Source organism: Anguilla anguilla, chromosome 7, assembly GCF_013347855.1.
Source record: "Anguilla anguilla isolate fAngAng1 chromosome 7, fAngAng1.pri, whole genome shotgun sequence".
NCBI classification, from domain to species: domain Eukaryota; kingdom Metazoa; phylum Chordata; class Actinopteri; order Anguilliformes; family Anguillidae; genus Anguilla; species Anguilla anguilla.
The window spans coordinates 30,564,696-30,587,974 of record NC_049207.1 but is presented as its reverse complement, the minus strand read 5'-3'; the positions used below and the strand labels follow the sequence as shown (position 1 = coordinate 30,587,974).

General features: G+C 46.6%; 1 protein-coding gene and 1 long non-coding RNA gene across 3 annotated transcripts in view; both read left to right on the top strand.

The window, feature by feature from the left end:
* The window catches only part of timm10 (translocase of inner mitochondrial membrane 10 homolog (yeast)), a 91,104-nt gene that overhangs the window by 16,342 nt on the left and 51,483 nt on the right, over positions 1–23,279 (top strand). Inside the window, exon 1 of one of the 2 annotated variants that reach the window (XR_004766140.1) lies at positions 14,928–15,222. The gene's annotated coding sequence lies outside the window, so the exon portion shown is untranslated. Of the gene's footprint in view, positions 15,223–15,282; positions 15,345–23,279 lie in introns of those variants that run through there. The other variant, XR_004766139.1, reaches the window with a different exon arrangement.
* Positions 6,186–8,989, top strand: LOC118231761. Its single transcript, XR_004766144.1, has 2 exons — positions 6,186–6,400; positions 6,623–8,989. It is a non-coding gene; the product is annotated as an uncharacterized LOC118231761 (long non-coding RNA).

Below are 23,279 nucleotides of genomic sequence, written 5' to 3'. Positions count from 1 at the left end.
AACACATGCCAGCCTCCGATACATGTGGAGTCACCAGCCGCTTATTTTCACCTGACAGCGAGGAGATTCACTGGGAGAGCGTAACGCATGCAGAGACAGACAGCCCCAATCTATACTGATTTTAATGTGAATTTGTGTGTTCCCATTTGTCCTGTCAGATTATTTGCGCTGGTGATGTAACCTTAGAATACAACCACACACGTGGTCTTTCTCTCTCCCTCTCTTTCTCCCCAACTAACTTTCCAACCCTAACAACACCACACTCATAGTATAGTCAGTAGTGGGGGAATAACTAGTTTGGTTGCATGTATCGCTTATGAGCTGAAGTTATGCTTCTCTCTTCGGCACTACCGGGAGCAATACTAATTCGTAGCTAAGCTAAGTTATTCAGTCACAACGCCGGTTACACTATACATATTTATACGTATCCCACACGAACACGACCATCTCACCATTTTCCCTTCCCCTTTTCATCCACTGACAAAGGGACATGCACACACATGCACGCACACCATCTAACCATCCTATATTTAGCATAGTTCTCCTCAGATTAGTTTGTGTATGCTCTGTGTGTCAGGGTTTTGGTGGGTTGGACCGAAGCGCACAGTAAAAACAACAGGAGACTCAAAAGGTAGGTATTAAACAAAGACTTTACTTACAAAAAAGGGCAAACACAAACCGGGAATAAAAAAAGGCCACGATGGGCAAAACCACAAACCCAAAAATCCTTGTAACAAAATAAAACACAGCAGGACTCAAAACACTAGAACGTAGGGAACTCTAAAAACTAGAAACTCTGGAATAACACAGAGGGCAGAAAACAGTGAACAGAAACAGTAGGATCCAGCATCCGAGTCAGGGAAACAAAGAACTTAAATAGACAAGAGGGATAACCAGACACAGGTGAACACAATGCACAATCAACACAGAATGGAGAGGGATAATGAGACAACAGGTGAGAACACTGATGGAATCAACACAGGAGGAGAAAGCAATGAGGCAAATGAACCAAAAAACAAAGATGAGAAATGCCGCCATGTGGCGGCCCAAAAAAGGAATAACCGTAACCAAAAAGGCAGAACCATGACAGTACCCCCCCCCCCCCCCAAGGGATGGCTCCTGATGTCCCAGAAGACTGACCTGGGGAGGGGGTGAAACACAGGACTGGACTAGACAGAACGGGACTCAGACGGAACGGAACAGGACTCAGGAACAGGACTAGACAGGACTAGGCTCGGGAAGAGGGACTGGACTCAGGAACAGAACAGGACTCAGGAACCGGACAGGACTCAAGACGGGACTCGAGGGGAACAAGACTCAGGGCTGGACTGGACAGTAACAGGACTGCAGCAGGACAGAAACAGGATCGGTCTCGGGACTGGAGCAGGACAGAAACAGGATTCGGGGCTGGACAGGACAGAAACAGGACTCGGGGCTGGACAGGAAAGGATCGGGATCCGGGCACAGGAACAGGAACAGGACTCAGAAACAAGACTGGACGGGACAGGAACAGGACTTGGGACTGGACGGGACAGGGACAGGACTCGGGACAGGACAGGGACAGGACTCGGGACTGGACTCAAGATGGGGGGAACTCGAGACTAGACTAGAGGGGGAGCTCGGGACTGGACAAGAGGGAAGATGGAACGGGACTCGAAAAGGGGACTCAGACAGACACGGAACGGGACTCAGACACACACGGAGCTGGACTCAGACAGACAGTGAACGGGACAGGGAGACCTAACAAATGGGCAGACAAACCGACAGGCAGGCAGGGACACACACCGCAAGACAGACAGACATGCTAAGTGACAAACAGACAGGGAAGGAGAGGGGCGAACCCAAAGACTGACAAAGGAAATGACAGACGGGCAGGCAGGACAACAGGCAGGCGCACTGACATGCAAACAGACAGGCAGACAGGCAGGTATACAGACTGGCCGACGACCAGGGGGGCAGACAGGCAGGCAAACAAACTGGGAGGCAAACAGGCAGGTAGACAGACAGACAGGCAGGCAGGCACACAGACAGAAAATAGGGCAGGTGAACCGACAGACAATGGGGCATGTGGATCAGCTGTCAGACTGTCTGGGGGCGGACCGGCCCCATCCATTACATTACATTACATTACAGGCAATTGGCAGACGCTCTTATCCAGAGCGACGTACAAAGTGTATAACCATAACCAGGAACAAGTATGACGAAACCCCTAGAGAGAAGTACCGGTCCAAGTGCAGGGAACAACCGCATAGTTCAACTTGGACCCTGAAGGTTAAACTGATTAACACTAACAACGAGAACGGCAACAACGCAGTCTATGGAAAAAAATACAAGTAGTCGTTAAGACAGTTAATGCACCTAAGTCACCTACGAAACAGCTGCCTAGTTACAACCCTAAGCTTACAGTCATTTATAGGGGGGTAGGGAGGGATGGGGAGAGGTGCAGCCTAAAGAGGTGAGTCTTCAGTCGTCGTTTGAAATGGGTCAGTGTTTCAGCTGTTCTGACCTCCACAGGGAGGTCATTCCACCATCGTGGGGCCAGAACGGACAGGAGACGTGTTCTGGAAGTGCAGGTGCGAAGAGGGGGAGGTGCTAGGCGTCCTGAGGTAGCAGAACGGAGGGATCTGGCGGGCATGTAGGGTTTGAATATCTTGTGGAGGTATGCTGGGGCATTGCCAACGGGTAATGCCCTCCAGGGTATGGTCGCAGAGATGTTCCAGGGTACCGGGACACAGGAGGGCAGTCGCGCTGACTCGCAAAGACTATGAACGGAACCGCCGAGGGAGGCACCCCAGGCGCTCGGGTGGCAGACTCCAAGTCGCGGGACAGCCGGGGTTTCTGGACCCTGGTTTGGGGAAGCTCCTGAACGCAAGGCTCTGGGACACTGGAAGGCTCGGGGACACTGGAAGGCACGGGGACACTAGAGGGCTCGGGGACACTGGAAGACATGGGGACACTGGGCAGTGAGAGCTCTGGGACACTGGGCAGTGAGAGCTCGGGGATACTGGACAGTGAGAGCTCAGGGACACTGGGCAGTGAGAGTTCGGGGACACTGGGCAGTGAGAGCTCGGGGACACTGGGCAGTGAGAGCTCGGGGGCACTGGGCAGTGAAAGCTCGGGGACACTGGGCAGTGCAGGCAGCTCCTGCTGGACACTAGGCAGCGCAGGCAGCTCCCGCTGGACACGGGACAGGGCAGGCAGCTCCCGCTGGACACGGGACAGGGCAGGTAGCCCCCGCTGGACACGGGACAGGGCAGGCAGCTCCCGCTGGACACGGGACAGGGCAGGCAGCTCCCGTTGGACACGGGACAGGGCAGGCAGCTCCTGCTGGACACGGGACAGGGCAGGCAGCTCCCACTGGACACTGGACAGTGAAGGCCTCTGAACACTGGGCAACAGGGACAGGGATCCGATCCGCAGAAGAGCAGGCTGGGCAGCCGGATGGGACCAACGGGGCCCCGAAGTGATGGATGAGACTGTCGAGGAGGATGGCCCGGGCACTGGAGGGACGGATGACAGGAACACAGATCCCAGCCGTAGGGAACCTGGCTGGGCAGCCGGACGGGACCGGTGGGACCCCCGTGGGCCTGGCCCACGCAAAATGGCCAGCCGAGACCCCTCAAATGAAATAGGCCAGGGATCAGCTGGCTGACTGGCTGCAGGTCTGGCTGACCCCCCACAGCATAAAATAACCACCAGACCCTCTGTAGGGGTCAAGCATTTAGTCCTGATCCGTTCTCTTATTGTACAAAAACATATGCACTTGCCCACTTCTCAAGAATATGGTGAAGGATGACTCATCGGACCATATCACTTTTTTCCACATCTCTGTAGACCAGTGCCGTTGGTTTTTGCACCACTGAACTCTCAAATGTGCTTTTATCATTGTAATGATGGTTTTATGCACTGAAACCCTACGATAATATCCCTCTGTATGTAGTTTTAAACAAACTGTTCTTGCTGACACAGTCTGATCTCGTCCTGCTTTGACATTCTCAATCACCTGAGTTGCTATTCTGTTTTTCCTTACATATTGCACTAATGCACAAGCATCATGGTCATCGAATATGCACTTTCGACCACAATTTTTGACCCTAGAAATGGGATTTCTTTCCCATTGATCTGAATGCAGATGTCAGATTAGTCACTGTTCCTATTGAAACACTAGCCAGTTGAGCTGCCTTTCTGATTGAAGCTCCTGCCATCTGTGCCCCAATAATGAACCCTCTTTCAATATCACTTAGATCTTTCCTCTTGGCATCGTGATCCAAAATTGAGGTCAGCTGGGCCTGCTTAGCATTTTTATACATGCCACAGAGCATGATAGGATGTTAATTGCTTAATTGTTTCATGCAGTACACCTGTTTGGAAGTATCTGCATTTTTATGTTTGTCAAGTCATTTATTCAGGTTTTTCCTTTAATTTGTCACTCGTCTGTATGTATGCATGTGTATGTATATCTATGTGTATATATATACAGTGAGCACGATAATTCATTGGACAGTGACACATTTTTTGTTATTTTGGTTCTGTACTCTAGCATTTTGAGTTTGAAAAGATACAATGACAATGAGGTTGAAGTGCAGACTGCCAGCTTTAATTTGAGGGTATTTTCATCCATATCGGATGAACCGTTTAGAAATGACAGCACCTTTTGTTGTACATGGTCCCCCCATTTTAAGGTACTACAAGCATTTGTTAAATTGGCTTCACAGATGTGTTTCGTTAGGCAGGTGTATTCATTTGTGTCGTTAGTGAATGCAGAAGAGAGCTGTTGATGTCTAGTCTTGATTCTAGACTTTGCAATTGCCTTTGGAGATTGTTGTTGGTGTGTGACAATATGAGGAAGACAGCAGTGTCGATGCAAATTAAGCTGGCTGTCATAAGGCTCAGAAATGAAAATCAATCAATCAGGAACATTGCAAAAAACCTGGGCATGCCCAAGTCAACAGTTTGGTTCATCATTAACAAGAAAAAAACAACTGGTGAACTCAATTATGATAAAGGACCAGGTAGACCGAGGAAGACCACTGTAGTGGATGACCGGAGAATACTCTCTATGATGAAGAAAACCCCACTGACAACAGCCCAACTGATCAAGAACACTCTCCTGGATGCAGGTGTAGATGTGTCAAAGTCTACCATACAGAGAAGACTACACCAGCAGGACTACAGAGGGTACACTACAAGATGCAAACCACTGATAAGCCTGAAGAACAGAAAGGCAAGATTACAGTTTGCTAAAAAGCACCTAAAAGAGCCCCAAGAGTTCTGGAACAAAGTCTTGTGGACAGATGAGACAAAGATTAACATGTACCAGAGTGATGGAAAGAGGAAAGTGTGGAGAAAAAAAGAAATGCCCATGATCCAAAACATACCACCTCATCCGTGAAACATGGTGGAGGGGGTGTTATGGCTTGGGCCTGTATGGCTGCCAGTGGAACGGGCTCACTTGTCTTCATCAAAGATATGACTGCAGACAGAAGTAGAACAATGAATTCTGAAGTCTACAGAAATATTGTATCTGCTCAGATAAAACCAAATACCTCCAAACTCATTGGACGGCACTTCATCATGCAACAAGACAATGACCCGAAACATACTGCTAGAGAAACGAAGGGGTTTTGACGGCCAAAAAGTGCAAAACCCTTGACTGGCCGAGTCAATCACCGGATCTGAATTCAATTGAACATGCATTTTACATGCTGAAGAGGAGACTGAAGGCAAAAATTCCCCGAAACAAGCCTGGAACTGAAGATGGCTGCAGTACAGGCCTGGCAGAGCATCACTAGGGAAGATACCCAGCGTCTGGTGATGTCTATGCGTCGCAGACTTCAAGCAGTCATTGCATGCGAAGAATATGCGACCAAATATTTTAAATGATTACTTTATTCTACATTATGTTAAACTGTCCAATATTTTTTGATGCCCGAAAATGGGGGGGACTATGTACAAAAGGTTCTATAATTTCTAAATGGTTCATCCAATATACATAAATACCCTCAAATTAAAGCTGACAGTCTGCACTTCAACCTCATTGTCACTGTATCCTTTAAAACTCAAAGTGCTAGAGTACAGAACCAAAACAATAAAAAATGTGTCACTGTCCAATGAATTATGGTGCTCACTCTAAATCTCTCTCTCTCTCTCTATATATATATATATATATATATATATGGTGTCTCCTTCTCCATTCCCTCACTCTGTTGAATAAGCGCAAGTGTCATGTTTCGGTGGTCCATCTCCTGCCCTGGGAGAATCGCACATGTGAAGAAAACAGTTTTCCCTCTGAAGCAGGGCACAAGCACAAACAAGAGTTTGGCGTGTGACAGCATGGGAACTGGTGCTACCCGTTAATGAGATGAAGAGTTTGAGGGGGGATGTCTGGCTTCCTGTGAAGGTACAAATTATGCAAGATGTGTTTACAAGTATGAGGAGACTGTTTTATCAAGTCATCCACTGGGTAACGGTGTATTTTTGTTGGTTTGAGTGGGTGTGTGGAATTTGATAAACTGATTCTACTCTTGAAGGCTTACTTATTTTCTGCGAACTCTTGTGCACACAAAAAACTTGAAACTGATCTCTCTCTCTCTCTCTCTCTCTCTCTGACATGATTCTCCAGTAATGTGGACCCCACTTGATATCTCGGTGAGATTACAAGACATGCCATTCGTGACTCAAGTCAACGTTAATGGCTGAACATATCAAGAGGTTTCAGAGCTGGCCAAAGGATAATTACTCTGGCACGCAACATCAACTGCTGTTTTGACTGCGATGGTCATAGAGATGTAAATCAAATCAGTTCATCAGTGAAATAATTTTGTATTTTAAAAGTTTTAATGTCTTCCTTTGCTTGTGTCCTTTTTGTTGCTATGAGGAGTTTGACAGGTGCTAGCCATGAAGTGACTCGTGTGACAGATCAGATCAAGGTCATTACTGGGTCCTATTCCTCTGCTTGTGTAGTGGGTGTAGCTCAGCTAGTTCGCTAGTGAAGCACAGTGAGGTGCTTTAAAGTGAAGTATTTTGTGTTTAGCTGACTGGAAACGTTTGTCTATGGAATCTTTGGGTGAGTGAGAGGCCTGGGGATCAAATCCCACCTCAGAGTCAGGCAAATCTCCAACTTGTTACTCTTTGCCTTGGCTTTTGATCTTAATTGAACAGATCTGAGAGGCTAATGAGGTGCATTGGGCCAAAACGGACTTTCAGGACAAAAAAAGTTCTTTATTGAGGCTCTGCAAAATCCCACCCCCCCTACATCATCACTCTCTGAAATAACTCCTCCCTCTCTCATACCTCATTGCTCTGCTTCTCCTTCTCCATGGATTCCTTCTCTCCTTTCTCGCACCCCTCCTCCACAATCTCTCCGTGTTCTCCCCCATCTCAAGATGGCTCCGTTTCCTCCCTCCCCTCCGGCGACTATTCACGGCACACCACCCATGCACGGGACAAGGGGGGACTGGTGTATGGGGTGGGTGTGGCCTGGACTCATCTCCGCCCCTTCATACCCTTCTTCCTGATCAGCTGCCTGGTGGTGGTGCTGGTGCACCTCATGCGGGTTATCATCTACAGTGGGCCCTTTACCGACCCATTATTTTTCAAGAAGTTCCACCAGCGCTGGCCCAGGCCCCACCTGCCACAGAGCCAGACCCTGCAGCCGGACCTCGGCAGCAACATGACGCAGTGACGCAAGTCCCTTTGGAACCTGGACTGTGTTTTAGGTCCACCCCTTTAGAACTGTGACTATTTTTGTTCGTCCCTTTGGAACCTTGACTGGAATTGGATCTTCCCCTTTGGAAATGTGACTATTTTGGTCTGTCCTTTTGGAACCTTGTCTGGAATTGGATCTACCCCTTTGGACTGTAACTATTTTGATCTGCCCCTTTGAAATCTTGACTGAAATTTGGGTTGACTCTTTTGGACTTGTGAATATCATTGGAACCTTGAATAAAATTGGGTCTATCCCTTCAGAACCTTGACTGAAATTTTGTCCACCCCTTTGGAATCTTAACTTGGATTATAAATATTTTCAGCAGTACCATCTGCAAGGGATGGAAAAAGTGTGAGCCTGTGGCCCAAAACCTAAAAATGCTCTGAACCCAGAGGGAGCAAGAGTGGTCTCAGAACCACTTGTAAAACTTAACATTTTGCTAAATATCTCATCCTCACAATGTTTAACAATCACCTTTACTTTCCTTTTCCTAGATATTCATAATAATTCTGAAAAAAAAATGATTGATCCAATATGGACACTGGTAATACAGTGGGTAGGGAAGTAAGTAATGTGACCTAATCCTATAGGTTAGCACTAGAATTAAATAGCATAAAATTAGCCTAATTTTGCTCTGTTACTTGAACAGCAATTTGTCTGCTCACTGCATTACAAGCATAACAGAGCTCATCTGTGTTTCTCCCTATTCTTTCAAACACTATTTGCCTTGTACTCTGAGAGTCTAATCTGTTTATTCTTTAAATGTGGGTGTGCACCCATCCTCTGTCAGTGACTTTAAATGCTTATTATTATTTTCTGTTCATGTACTGTTTGCCTGCGAAAGCGTTTTGTCGGAAATATTCGCATTTTCACGGCTCGTTCAGAAAATATTAATAACTCTGTACACAGTCATTTGGTGGCAGATGCCATCACTGTTGCCAGAGGCACAGATCTAAAGTTTAGGTCCTTGGCTGGGTAAGCTCTGTTTACACTGCCATGATCCAAGTGGTCAATGTTCTAGTGGTCTAAAGTTGAGAGCTCAGCCATCAACAAAAAATGTTCTGTGTGGCAGATAAGAAGCCATTAATTAAATGTGTTTCATGTGAAGGTCAGACTAACATAGTTGCTGGACTGAAATCTGATCATGGCTGGCATTATGGGATTTGTTCATGGCTGGTGTTATGGAATCTGTTTATAACTCATGTTATGAAATCTGTTCATGGGTAGTATTATGGAGGATTTAAAGTCAAACATATGCTGAATAAAAGCAAGCTGTGAGTGGTTTGTTTTCTGTTTCTTATGACTGAGTTGAGCATTACTTCTGTAAAAGTTGATCAGAATTTTAGACAATGGAGGACTACAGAAAATGAATCAAAAGCCAAGAGCAGTTTCAAAGCTCTCTCATTAGAAAACTCAAAAAGAACAGAACATTTCTGTTCATTTAAATCATCAGGTGAGTAATTTGCCTGTTGGATACTGGAATGTGAGGATTAAGGCCAGTTAATTTTATTGTGTTGTGCTATGTTAAAGTTGTCATTTTTGTTGCACCTAGGTCATGCCTCTCTTAAATCAATCATCACTTCCTCACAGCCAGTTACCTTGTCATGCATCCCAGAAAGTGCAGCATTGAGATATCGATTGAATTACAAGGTACCAAATGGATTAACAGATTAATAGTGAAGACTATTAATTATTAGTAAAGTGAAGTAATGAATGGAATGATCTTGGAATGTGAAAATGAATCATCTTTGAGAAGCTAACTCAGAACCACTTGTACTTTGATTTCCTGCAATCAACAATAAACCATGCATTTCAAAACATCTTTTTACAGTTTAGTAGGTTTGCAAAAGAAGCTCATTAAATCACCTCAGGGACAGAGCACATACCAAGTTTCAGACATAGGCAAATGTTTTTATAAATCAAAAGATATTTACTCATCCTTACTCTGAAATGCAGAGTACGAACGGCATGACCTCCACCACCACCCCTACTCCAGGGACACTGAAGTCAGACTCAGTTATAAACTGAAAAATTATTTTATCATTCAAAAAACGATTCGTCATCTTGATTATGAACTACTGCATGCTATGAACTCCTAATAAAATCAAAACTACAGAATATAAGGCTAACATGTTTTGTTATTTTTTGTTTGTTAATACTTTTCATCCCCTCTTTGTTGAAGCCCCGCTTTACCTGTATGTTTGATTTGCATAACCTTGGACCCCCTCGCCGCGTCGCGGTAACCAATCTGATTTGATCTATAATGATCCGTCAAGTAAATTGTCTCTATTTTCCCCCCCTCATTTTAGTTCCACATTCTATCGTTCCACCTAACTCGTAATTGCCGTATCGGGTTTCCCAACTTAATAAAATCTCATACAGAGAAACTGATAAGAGGAACGCAGCGTAGAGAAAAGTCTCTGAAATTGTCGGTGGCTCTGCTATGTAGTTATCGCCGTTACTATTAGTTATCACTGTCCAGTCTGAATAAAATTCATTTTTGCAGTAACCTAGCTCTGAAAAATGTTAATAAGCTGCCTAGCTAGGCTGTCTAATGTCTAGCCATAGTGAGTAACAACAAACAGTAACAAACAAAAAAATCTTCATAATGTATGAGTTGCTAGTTGTTCGTTTCAACCAGCCACCTAGCTAGCTAACCAGATATAACTTTGAAGGCATTATCTGGCTAATTAGCCAGACAATGTTTTTGTTGTTGGTTGTTACTCACTAGCTAGACATTAAACAGCCTAGTTAGGCAGCTGACTAACATCTTTCAGATCTGGGTTACTGCAAAAATGATTTTTATTCAGACAGGACAATGAATATGAAATATGGGCGTGTCACCTATTTTTGACGGACAGTTGTGTTCGTTAAATGTTGACCGGGTTTAATATCGTGTTTCATATTCATTCTCCTGTCTGAATAAAAATCATTTTGCAGTAACCTAGATCTGAAAGATGTTAGTCAGCTGCCTAGATAGCTATTAGTTAGCCTAGCTAGGCAGCTTATTAACATTTTCAGAGCTAGATTACTGCAAAAATTATTTTTATTTAGACTGGACAGTGATAGTAGCTAACGGCGATAACTACATTGCAGAGCCACATACAATTTCAGAGACTTTTCTCCACGCTATTTCCTCTTATCAGTGTCTCTGTAGGAGATTTTATTAAGTTGGGAAGCCCGATACGGAAATTACGAGTTAGGTCCTCCATTGTGGAACGATAGAATGTGGAACTAAAATTAGAAAAAAAATAGGGACAATTTACTTGACGGATCATTAGATCAAATCAGATTGGTTACCGCGACGAGGCGAGGGGGAAAAGCAGAGACTGTAAAAAATATGGACACAGCTACTGTGACGTCACCCATTGACTCTCCGTGGGTCTCTAAAACACGTTTTGAAGCTCAATGGCGGGCGCGGCCATTTTCTCGATTTGGAGCCAAAACCATAGAGTTAAGCGGTCTTGTGATTTTTACAATGTGATTGACAGTCCGGTGCGGAAAAGCCCCTCAACCTGAACGAGGCTAGCTGACTGTCTGCCGTTATGTTTTAAAATATATTATCAGATGTTTACGGAGTTTAATTTCCATCCGTGACTGTACTGTGTCATGTAATCACGTTATGTATGACATTAAAAATACAATTAGGCTATGTTCAGTTATCTTCAATTTATGTTTCTCAGCCAAACGAATATGCTTAGCTAGCATATCAGCTTGCCAGTGAGCTAGGTAGGCTGTCCGTGGTTAGCTCACGCGTTAGCAATATGAACCACAGGGGAAGAACATTGACTACACTGATGGTCAATCAATCGGAGATGTGTAGGCTACTGGTGATTTGACTAGGCAAATTTTCGTATAACTGTCTGGTAGATCTGTTAACCGAGCAAGTTATCGTCGTAGGTTTTCGCCAGTCAGATAATGAGCCTGCTACTACTAGCTACTCCATCGCCGTTTGTGGTGTTCACTTGCTGGGTAACGCTAGCTGACCGATCGTTCGCAAATCACTTTCTACCGAACAAAAATTAACACTCTGTGATTAACAAATCTACCAAGTATTTTAATAACTGATCTGCAGGCGTGTAAATATGACAACGCACTTTGTACGGCAAGTTTTCCACCTGGTGCATGAAGAAAAATAATGTAGCCTACGTTGAATTTCTAATTATTATTAGGCTATTATTTTTTTCTTGTAAATCATCAAAACCAATGGAGAAAAGCCAATATACGCAAGGAGCCCCCAGAACCGATTCTGAGAACCACTGTCTTAAATGCCTAGCTTGTCGGTCTCTTAAATGCTAAAAACATGTTCCTTTCTAAATGCCAAGATCGTTAATTTCGTTAAATTCTGTGTGTGTGATTTCATCGTGTGTTGTATATTCAGCAAATGAACCTTGAAACTCTTAATTCGCTTCGTGAAACTGAAAAAGTGTTTATCCCAAAATCGGGATTATAGTAGCTTTGTCACATGCGTGAAGCATGGCCCAGGTAGACATTTACGGAATGTACACGACTGACAAGCCGCCAAACACGTTTGACAGATTGAATGTTTGCCGGTTAAGGTTAGCTAGCTAGTCAAATGGCTTGGTAGCCGAAGTTGCGAACTGTTTTAGCACAGGCTACTACTGGACTACCAAATATAGCAAGCTGATTACGCTTTCTGCCAAGTAATTATTTGGTTAAGTAGGCTAAAGGAAATAGTAAAAATGACTCGGATACCGAAAAACTTAAGAGGAGGATTATTTTATGGTCGTCTAGAGCAGCTGTAAATAGCACACGCCATAATGAAATCACCACGAAATGGGATGCCTGCATTTTCAGACTTAGCACAGGCGGACCGTAGCCGGAGCCGCAATGGCAAGGCCAAGAAGCGCCACCGCCCACCCCAGTGACCATAGACTGTAGCCCCTACTGTAGCTGAGTCCTCCGCAGTAATCCGGAAGTGACGCAAGCTGAACCTCATTGGTCCAGAACAAATATTGGCACTGTGCCCAAATGACGCAATAAATCATGAAATCGACCCATGGACAGTCATAAGACCAATAAAATACACCTATTATGACTATTTGTTCTTTTGAGAAAAAATTATTGACTTTGTATTTTGATCGCATTTGTACCGTAGACTTACATGGAAACCGGATATGAAAACACCTATACTGGAGCCATCCGTAGTGGCGCTAGTGAGCAACCAGGAACTACAACACCAGGAAATGAGCTTCAAAAACGAAGTCTGGTTTTGGCCGCTTGGGGAAAAGTTGAATTTTTGCCATCTCCACTGCAGCCTCGCCGCCTCCCGCCGCGCCGCCGGCAATCCCAAAATGCCTTGCGGGGTCTGGCCGCCACCCCTCATTCAAAATGAATGGAGGCGGCTCCGCCGCGCGGCGGGGCCGCGTATAGTGTGGCTTCAACGTCAGGCTGAAGCCACACTATACGCGGCGACGGCCGCCTGTCGCCGCGCCGCGTCCCCACAATCGGCTGTTTGTGGGCGTGTCACCTATATTTGACAGACAGTTGTGTTTGTTAAATGTTGACCAGGTTTAATATCGTGTTTCATATTCATTGTCCTGTCTGAATAAAAATTATTTTGCAGTAACCTAGATCTGAAAGATGTTAGTCAGCTGCCTAGATAGGCTGTTTAATGTCTAGCCAGTGAGTAACAACCAACAACAAAAACATTGTCTGACGAATTAGCCAGATAATTCCTTCAAAGTTGTATCTGATTAGCTAGCTAGGTGGCTGGTAGAAACGAACAACTAGCAACTAATACATTAGGAAGATTTTTTTGTTTGTTATTGTTTGTTGTTACTCACTATAGCTACACATTATTTATCCTAGCTAGGCAGCTTATTAACATTTTTCAGCGCTAGGTTACTGCAAAATTTTATATTCAGACTGGACAGTGATAGTAGCTAACGGCGATAACTAGGCTACACTGCAGAGCCACCGACAATTTCAGAGACTTTTCTCCACGCTGCGTTCCTCTAATCAATGTCTCTGTAGGAGATTTTATTAAGTTGGGAAACCCGATACGGAAATTACGAGTTAGGTCCTCCGTTGTGGAACGATAGAATGTGGAACTAAAATTAGAAAAAAATAGGGACAATTTACTTGACGGATCATTAGATCAAATCAGATTGGTTACCGCGACGCGGCGAGGGGGTCAAAGTTGAATTTTTGCCATCTCCACTGCGGCCTCGCCGCCTCCCGCCGCGCCGCCGGCAAGCCCAAAATGCCTTGCGGGGTCTGGCCGCCACCTCTCATTCAAAATGAATGGAGGCGGTGCCGCCGCGCGGCGGGGCCGTGTATAGTGTGGCTTCACCGTCAGGCTATAGCAAAGAGATTCGAATCTCTTTGGCTATAGACTCTTTCATCAGACGCACGCGCGTTGCCAAGGTTATGCGCTTGGCCCTAACGGTGAAGCCACACTATACGCGGCGACTGCCGCCTGTCGCCGCGCCGTGTCCCCACAATCGGCTGTTTGTGGGCGTGTCACCTATATTTCACAGACAGCTGTGTTCGTTAAATGTTGACCGGGTTTAATATCGTGTTTCATATTCATTGTAATGTCTGAATAAAAATCATTTTTGCAGTAACCTAGATCTGAAAGATGTTAGTCAGCTGCCTAGCTAGGCTGTTTAATGTCTACAACCAACAACAAAAACACTGTCTGGATAATTAGCCAGATAATGCCTTCAAAGTTATATCTGGTTAGCTAGCTAGGTGGCTGGTAGAAACGAACAACTAGCAACTAATAGGCTACATTAGGAAGATTTTTTTTTTGTTATTGTTTGTTGTTACTCACTATAGCTACACATTAGTTAGCCTAGCTAGGCAGCTTATTAACATTTTCAGAGCTAGATTACTGCAAAAATGATTTTTATTCAGACTGGACAGGGATAGTAGCTAACGGCGATAACTACATTGCAGAGCCACCGACAATTTCAGAGACTTTTCTCCACGCTATTTCCTCTTGTCAGTGTCTCTGTAGGAGATTTTATTAAGTTGGGAAGCCCAATACGGAAATTACGAGTTAGGTCCTCCATTGTGGAACGATAGAATGTGGAACTAAAATTAGAAAAAATAGGGACAATTTACTTGACGGATCATTAGATTTCGTAACACTAGGACAGAGCCATTTTAAAATCGCTCAATAGGGGGCGCGATGGTGCCAATGCTTGGACCCCTCCCAACGCCGCTTGCGGCTTTAATTTCAAACTGCTTTCCTAACGGCTATTTTGCATACTGCGACTTGGGTTACAACAGTGAATATGTACGGATTTCTAGACGTGCTGATAGAGACCCTTTCTCATATTAACCTCAAATACGCACGACAAGATACTAGCAAATTAGTCAAGTTCCATTCATTTATATGGGGTGGTCGATACACGTCCCCTTAGCAAGAAAAAGCTGGCACTGGACCACCTCTGACTTATTTGCCGGCACAGAAAAAAAATCGCGAAAGTACTGAAAAAATAACCACAGGAGGATAACAAGGACATTTTTTCCTACATAACTAGGTACAGGTTGTTACCGATATTTCGCCTATTTCATATATAGTTGCAAATCAGTTTGAAACGCTTTCCTGTCGAACGAAGGTGGTCGAATAGGTGCTCTCACTCTAGCACTGACTTCGTTTCAGGTAACAAACTCATGATAAGCGATAGCTAATAGCTAGCTGACCAGTAATAAGCCTGTAATAGTTATGAATTAGCTAACTAAATTGATTGTAGCTAGCTAGCTAAACGTAGCTAACATTGTATAAATTATGCACAGTAACGTTAGATCAATGCTAGTAGTTGATACGCTTTAGCTACGTTTTGAACTAACGTTATGATACCTGTTTCCAATTACTTCAGTGTTACATTGCCTGATCATTTTTTGTTGTGGTAACCTAGCAAGATGACCCAACTAGAGCCACAATGTTTTTCCAGCAATGCATGCTATACAAATAAATAACCTACAGTAATTGCATTGGCTACACATGCTGCCCACTACTAGCCCCAGTTTGTGTCTCTAATCATCGTTTTTAAGCAATATCATAGAAAGAGTGCACAGTAATGTGTATGAAACCCAGAACAGTTATGGATTATGCAAGGAATGTATGATGCTAAGCAAGGTGCAATACTGTCAACAGTTATCTGTTTCTGTCACTTGTTTTTCTGGTAGTGTAACGTTATCACATTTGAGTTTGGCCAAGTAACGGCTCTATTCTTCGACTGGTAACCTCAAATAATACTGGCTAGATAGATTTAACTAGCTAGCTAACGTAATTTACTTGTTATTTATTTTGCTTGTTATCAGAAATAGTCTAGAGGGACTCCGTTGTTATTGATTGTTTGCGGAAGTCTGCCGGAAGTTAAGTTAGGGCCAGAACAACGCACATGCGCAGTAACGTTTGTTTATGTTGTTACCGTTGAAAGCGTCTTCTTCTTCTTCTTCTTCTTCTTCTTCTTCTTCTTCTTCTTCTTCTTCTTCTTCTTTGGTGTTTTGCGGCGGTTGGGATCCTTTTCAGTTGCATTACCGCCTCCTTCTGGATCTAACCATGTACTGCTGTCTGGATCTCTTATATTCTGTTACTTATTCCAGTTGCCCTCAAAAAACTAAATATCACCTTCTTTCCCTCCACCGTGTCCCCACACTCAAGCAGATCTGTAAGCCTTGCCTCCACTCTTAGTCTCTGTAACCCTGTAAACATTACCCTTCTTTCTTGCTCATACTTCCTGCATTCAATCAGGACATGCTCCACTGTTTCTGATTCCTGGCACTGATCGCAATAGCCAGTTGGATGTTTTCCTATAATAAATAGTGTGCTATTCAAGTTGCTGTGACCAATTCTTAATCTACTTATGATTACTTGCTCTCTTCTATCGGTTCCACTGTTTCTTACCGTTCCTACTTTATTTTGTATTTTATATAAATGTCTTCCTTTTGTTTCACTATCCCAATGTTGTTGCCATTGTTTGATTACTCCCCTCCAAACGATGCTTTTCCCCTCTGATTTTGAAAGTTTAACATTAAGGTCCACATACTCTCTCCTGACCGCCTCCTTCGCCAACGTATCTGCTTTTTCATTTCCCTTGATTCCTGAATGTGCTGGTACCCACATGAACTTTATGTTTTTCCCTTGATTAGTTATCCTTGAATTATTAAACAACAGTTCATATAATATGTCTTGGTGATTACTTCCTGATCCTGTTTTAATGCTTGACAATGCTGATACAGAGTCACTACAGATTAGTATATTATTTGCCGTCACTCCTTCCACCCACTCTAATCCTAACAGAACTGCAATTAGCTCAACAGCATAAATGCTCAAATAATCTGACGTTCTCTTACTGATTCCAGTCTGGTGACTGGGAATCACCACTGCAGCCCCTGTTACCTCTGTTATTGGATCCTTTGACCCATCTGTAAAAATCTGTAAATAGTCATTGTAATTCCTGTCCCTATGCATGTAATATTCCTGAACTAAATCTGCTGTTTTATTTCTGTGCTTTATATTCAATAGTTCCATGTCCACATAAGCATTTTGCAACATCCAGACTGGTCTCACAGGCCACAACACAGTTGGACAAAATTCAATTTCATGAATTTGCATTTGTTCTGCAACATCCTTGCCTACCCATCCAAAGCTTGTTTTTTGTGCTTTTTCCCTCTCCCAACTAGCCTCCAATACCCTCTTAGTTGGATGACTTTCTGTGTGTCCCCTTAGATTTATCCAGTAATTGGCCATTGTGGCAAATGAGTGCCACCCCTCCTAACCCAAACACACTCACGGGAGACACTGTTTCCAGTTCGTAGCACTTGCGTGCTATTTTATTTAAAGCCCGTGGCTTTTTCTCGGTTACAGTAAATCACAGCGCTTTTTCTCGCCGTCTTCTCGCCGGCGCTTCTCTCTCCCCCTCCGGCTTCCGGTCGTGCTTTTAAAAACCCCAGGCTCACTGTTGAAAGCAATCAGAGGCAATCAGCGCAATTAAACAATTAACAATTATCGGCACTGATTACCTCCAGCTGACAGTTGTGACGAAGGGTCCGAGAGCCGCTCCTCTCACTCTCTCTCTCTCTGCAGCCGACGCTCAAACCACGCCCACTCCACCACATACCCCCACCGCCCGACTTAGACCGGGGAGCCATCCGGCCGATGACCAACCCCCCCCCCCCCCCCCCCCCCCCCCCCCCCCCCTCCTCCTGGGGGCGAGAGAGGAAGTACGCCACGACCATCCGTGCACCCGGTCTATGGATCACCTTGAAGTTAAAAGGCTGCAAAGCCAGATACCACCGAGTGATCCGGGCGTTGGTATCCTTCATGCGGTGGAGCCATTGGAGGGGGGCATGGTCCGAACAGAGGGTGAATGGGCGACCCAGAAGGTAATACCGGAGGGCTCCGACCGCCCACCGAATGGCGAGGCACTCTTTTTCCACCGTGCTGTACTTCGCCTCCCGTTGTGATAGTTTTCGGCTAATGTACAGCACGGGGCGGTCGACTCCCTCCACCTGCTGGGTCAAAACCGCCCCCAGCCCTCTGTCCGACGCGTCGGTCTGCAAAACAAAAGGGAGAGAGAAGTTAGGTGTGAACAAGAGCGGCTCCCCACAGAGAGCTTCTTTTACCCTCTCAAACGCCCGCTGGCACGGCTCCGTCCACTGGACCGGATCTGAGGCACCTTTTCGGGTTAAGTCAGTTAGGGGGCTGGTTAGCTCAGAAAATGCCGGGATGAACCTTCTGTAATAGCCGGCCAGCCCCAAGAACCTCCTTACCTCTTTTTTTGACTTGGGTCAGGGACAGGCTGCAATCGCAGCGGTTTTGTCCACTAGAGGCCGCACCTGTCCACTTCCCAAGTGGTACCCCAAATACCGTACCTCCGCTCGGCCAATAGCACACTTCTTTGGGTTAGCCGTGAGCCCTGCCTGCCTTAATGACTCGAGCACTGCCCCCACATGCTGCAAATGCTGCTCCCAGCTGTTGCTATGGATGATGACATCATCCAGATAGGCAGCAGCATAACCAGCATGCGGACGCAATACCCGATCCATTAGGCGCTGGAAGGTGGCAGGGGCCCCGAATAACCCAAACGGAAGTGTCCTGAATTGGTACAAACCATCCGGAGCGGAGAAAGCCGTTTTTTCCTTAGATTTGGCAGATAAGGGAATCTGCCAGTAACCCTTGGTTAAATCCAGCGTCGAAAAAAATCGAGCCATGCCAAGCCGATCCAAGAGCTCGTCGACCCGAGGCATTGGATAAGCATCAAACCGTGACACTTCATTTACCTTTCTATAATCCACACAGAAGCGAATAGACCCATCAGGCTTACCTACCAGCACGATGGGGCTACTCCAGGGACTGTGGGATTCCTCTATTACCCCCAGCTCTAGCATTGCCTTTATCTCTGCCTGAACCAATTTCTTTTTGTGTTCCGGCAATCTATAGGGGCGGGTCCGCACCGTCACCCCCGGGGAAGTCTCTATATGGTGGTGTATGAGGTGCGTGCGTCCTGGTATGGGAGAAAACACATCAGCAAAACGCTTTTGCAACAAGGCAAGGTCTGTTCTCTGATTCGGTGAGAGATGGTCATCTGAAAGGGTTGAGATCTGATTGGATGAATTTGGTACCTCCGGACCCAGCTCATCTCTCTCCTTATCCACCGTAACCAGAGAGACAGCCACTACCTCCTTCCACGCTTTCAGGAGATTGAGGTGATAAATCTGTTTTGCCCCCTCTCTATCAGTACGCTCTACCTCATAGTCAACCTCCCCCACTCGCCGTGTGACCGTAAAGGGCCCTTGCCACTTGGCGAGTAATTTAGAACTAGAGGTAGGGAGTAACACAAGAACTTTATCTCCCGGTGAAAATTGCCGTAGTTTAGCTCCTCTGTTATAGTGCTGTTGCTGACGTGCCTGCGCCTCGAGCAAATTCTCCCGTGACAACTTACCCAGTGTATGGAGTTTTGCTCGCAGGTCCAGCACGTATTGTAATTCATTTTTACTAGGACTCGGACCCTCCTCCCAGTTTTCTTTAACTAGGTCCAATATCCCCCGGGGTTTCCTACCGAACAGTAGTTCAAAGGGAGAAAATCCCGTGGAGGCCTGGGGAACCTCCCGCACTGCAAACACCAGAGGAGATAACCACTTATCCCAATTACGGCTATCCTCATGAACGAACTTCCGGATCATAGACTTCAACGTTCTATTAAAACGCTCAACCAGCCCATCCGTTTGGGGATGGTACACGCTAGTTCTAATAGAATGAATGCCCAATAACCCGTACAGTTCGCGTAGTGTGCGTGACATAAACTGGGTGCCCTGGTCAGTCAGAATCTCTTTCGGGATTCCGACTCGGGAGATTATTTGAAACAATGCCTGCGCAACACTTTTTGCCGAAATGCTGCGCAAAGGAACTGCTTCGGGATACCTTGTCGCATAATCCACCAGAACTAACACGAAACGGTATCCCTGCGTGCTCCGATCAAACGGCCCGATGAGGTCCATCCCCACTCTCTCAAAAGGGACCTCCATTAGCGGAAGGGGGCGCAACGGCGCTTTTGGTATAGCCGGGGAATTTACGAGTTGGCATTCAGGGCACGACGCACACCACCGACGCACGTCGGCCCAAATGCCCGGCCAATAGAAGCGGGCCATTATCCGGTTCAGTGTTTTCTCATACCCTAAATGACCAGCCATGGGGTTAAAATGAGCCGTCTGAAAAACCATTTCCCGAGAGCTTTTAGGCACCAGCAATTGGGTGATTTCCTCGTTAGTCTGAGTGTCACGACACACTCTGTATAACCTATCCCGAATTATTACAAAATACGGGTGAGTGAGTGTTGCATCAGGGCGCACCTGTTGACCATCAATGGACATCACGCGGTCAAAGGCAAAGCGTAGGGTGTCATCACGAGACTGCTCGAGTGGGAAATCCTCCATGGGGCGAAACACCGGTACCTGCGGAGTCTCCCCCGGAGGCTCCACTGGTGCCGGCTCCCCCTCTGCCGCGTCGGACGACCCCGCGTCACCGCTGACAGCAGCACACACATCACACAGCCCTACCCGTCGTGAACGCACCCCCCCCTACCTTACCAGCTGCCTGGCGAAACCCCGGCCAATCAGTGCCTAAAATCAGAGGGTGCGAGAGGCGGGAGCTAACCGCAGCCTTTATTTTATGCTTTTTCCCTTGACACCGAATTTCCACTGAGACAATAGGATACTCGTGTAGATCCCCATGCACACACCTTATAGATACCCTTGATGCTTCTAACAACGCCTCGGGTCGAACCAGGCTTTGTCGAATCATGGTCTGCATAGCCCCTGAGTCCAACAGCGCCTGGTGTTCACTCCCTTGAATCCTTACCGGAATACAGTACGCTTCGTCTGGGTCGGGAGCGGAGGTGGGCGGGCCGACAACACGAACCACCTGCCCCACCTCCATGAGCGGGCACTCTCGGCGCAGGTGACCCGGTTGTCCGCACCGCCAACACCCCGGTCCGGGCGTCTGAGGAGCTCTCTGTGGTTCGAACCCCGCCGCCACTGAGCCTGGGGCTGGGGAAACAGGAAAAAAAGGGTTGTTACGGGAAAAGGAGGGGGTTTGGGCACGGGGAAGGGAGGAAGGAAGGGGGGGAGGAAGGGAACGAGGAGGGGCTCTCCGGCGCAGAGCCGTGTCTGCCCGTCCTTGCTGCTGCTGCTGCTGCTGCTGCTGGTGCTGGTGCTGTGACTGGCCGCGGGGGTAGAGCGCCAGGTGGTCCTCCACCAGGGTGACGGCGGCCGCCAACCCGGTCGGTCGATGGCACCTCACCCAGTTCGCTGTCTCCCCCGGGAGGCCATCGATAAACCGTTCCTGTGTCACCAGCTCTACCACTCCGTCGGCTGACCGGAGTTCCGGTCGGAGCCACCGTCGGGCCATATCCAGCAGTCTCTGGGCGTAGGCGAATGGCCGGTCCTCTCCTGCCAGAGCCGTCTGTCGGAACCGCCGCCGGTGCTCTTCCGGGCTGTACCCCAGGCGGTCCAGGACCGCCTTCTTTAGGTTTAGGTAGACAGCCCGCGCGGTGGGGGGTAAGCTGTGCGCCGCCTGTTGGGCTTCCCCAGTCAAGAGGGGCAGGAGGCGGACGACCCACTCCTCCTCCGGCCATTGACTCGCCTTCGCTGCCACTTCAAACCCCTCCAGGAATGCCTCAGCATCGTCCTCCGGGGTCATCTTAGGCAAGTGAAGAGCTACGGGGGGTTTGTTCTGTCGCTCGCGGGAGCTAGTTTCTCCCGCAGCAGCCAGCTGCAGTAGAGCCTGCGTCTGCAGGGATGTCTGTGCTCGCAGAGCCTCAAGTTGCTCGGCGTGCATCACCGCCTGCCTCTCTTGCATTGCTGCCATCCCCTCCAGCATCCTCGCAAGTGCTACCACTGGCTGTGCCGGTTCCCCCTGCTCCTGGCTGTGTTCCATTTTTTTCTCCTTTGTGCAGTGTGTTTAATTCGAGCCTCCCTCGCACGGGCCACCACTGTGGCAAATGAGTGCCACCCCTCCTAACCCAAACACACTCACGGGAGACACTGTTTCCAGTTCGTAGCACTTGCGTGCTATTTTATTTAAAGCCCGTGGCTTTTTCTCGGTTACAGTAAATCACAGCGCTTTTTCTCGCCGTCTTCTCGCCGGCGCTTCTCTCTCCCCCTCCAGCTTCCGGTTGTGCTTTTAAAAACCCCAGGCTCACTGTTGAAAGCAATCAGAGGCAATCAGTGCAATTAAACAATTAACAATTATCGGCGCTGATTACCTCCAGCTGACAGTTGTGACGAAGGGTCCGAGAGCCGCTCCTCTCACTCTCTCTCTCTCTGCAGCCGACGCTCAAACCACGCCCACTCCACCACAGCCATCAACTGTTTCCTACGAATCCAGAGAGGCATTTCTCCTGCCTCAACTTGCAGTGCACACACTGGTGCCGTTTTTACTGACCCTAGGCAAATCCTCAGAGCACGAGCCTGCACAACATCCAGGTCTGACAGCACAGTCTTGGCTGCTGAGCCATACACCACACTACCATAATCAATTCTTGCCCGGATTAGCGCTACATATATATACTTCAATTACGCTATATCAGCTCCCCATTCCAGCCCAGCAAGACATCTCATAACATTAATGACTTTCTTACTTTTTTCCACTATGCTTCTTATATGCTCTTTCCATGTTAGTCTGGGATCAAAATGTACTCCCAAGAAACAAACGCATTCTACTCTCTCTAGGTTACTTCCGTATAACTTCAGACTCCTTGCTTCCCTGATTTTCTTACTTGTGAAGAACATCATTTTTGTTTTTTCCACCGAGAATTTAAAACCCCATTCTATTCCCCATCTTTCCACTCGATTTATCCCTTCTTATAATTTTTTAACTATATGTTCTAGGTTCCCTCCCCTCTTCCATAAAGCCCCATCATCTGCAAAGAGAGACCTTCCCATGCCTAACGGTATACTTTCAAATATATCATTTATCATGACTGAAAATAAAGTAGGACTTACAACACTCCCCTGGGGCGTACCATTTTCTACAACATGTTTACCTGAGACCTCTGACCGTATCTTGACCTGAATTGACCTATCACTTAGA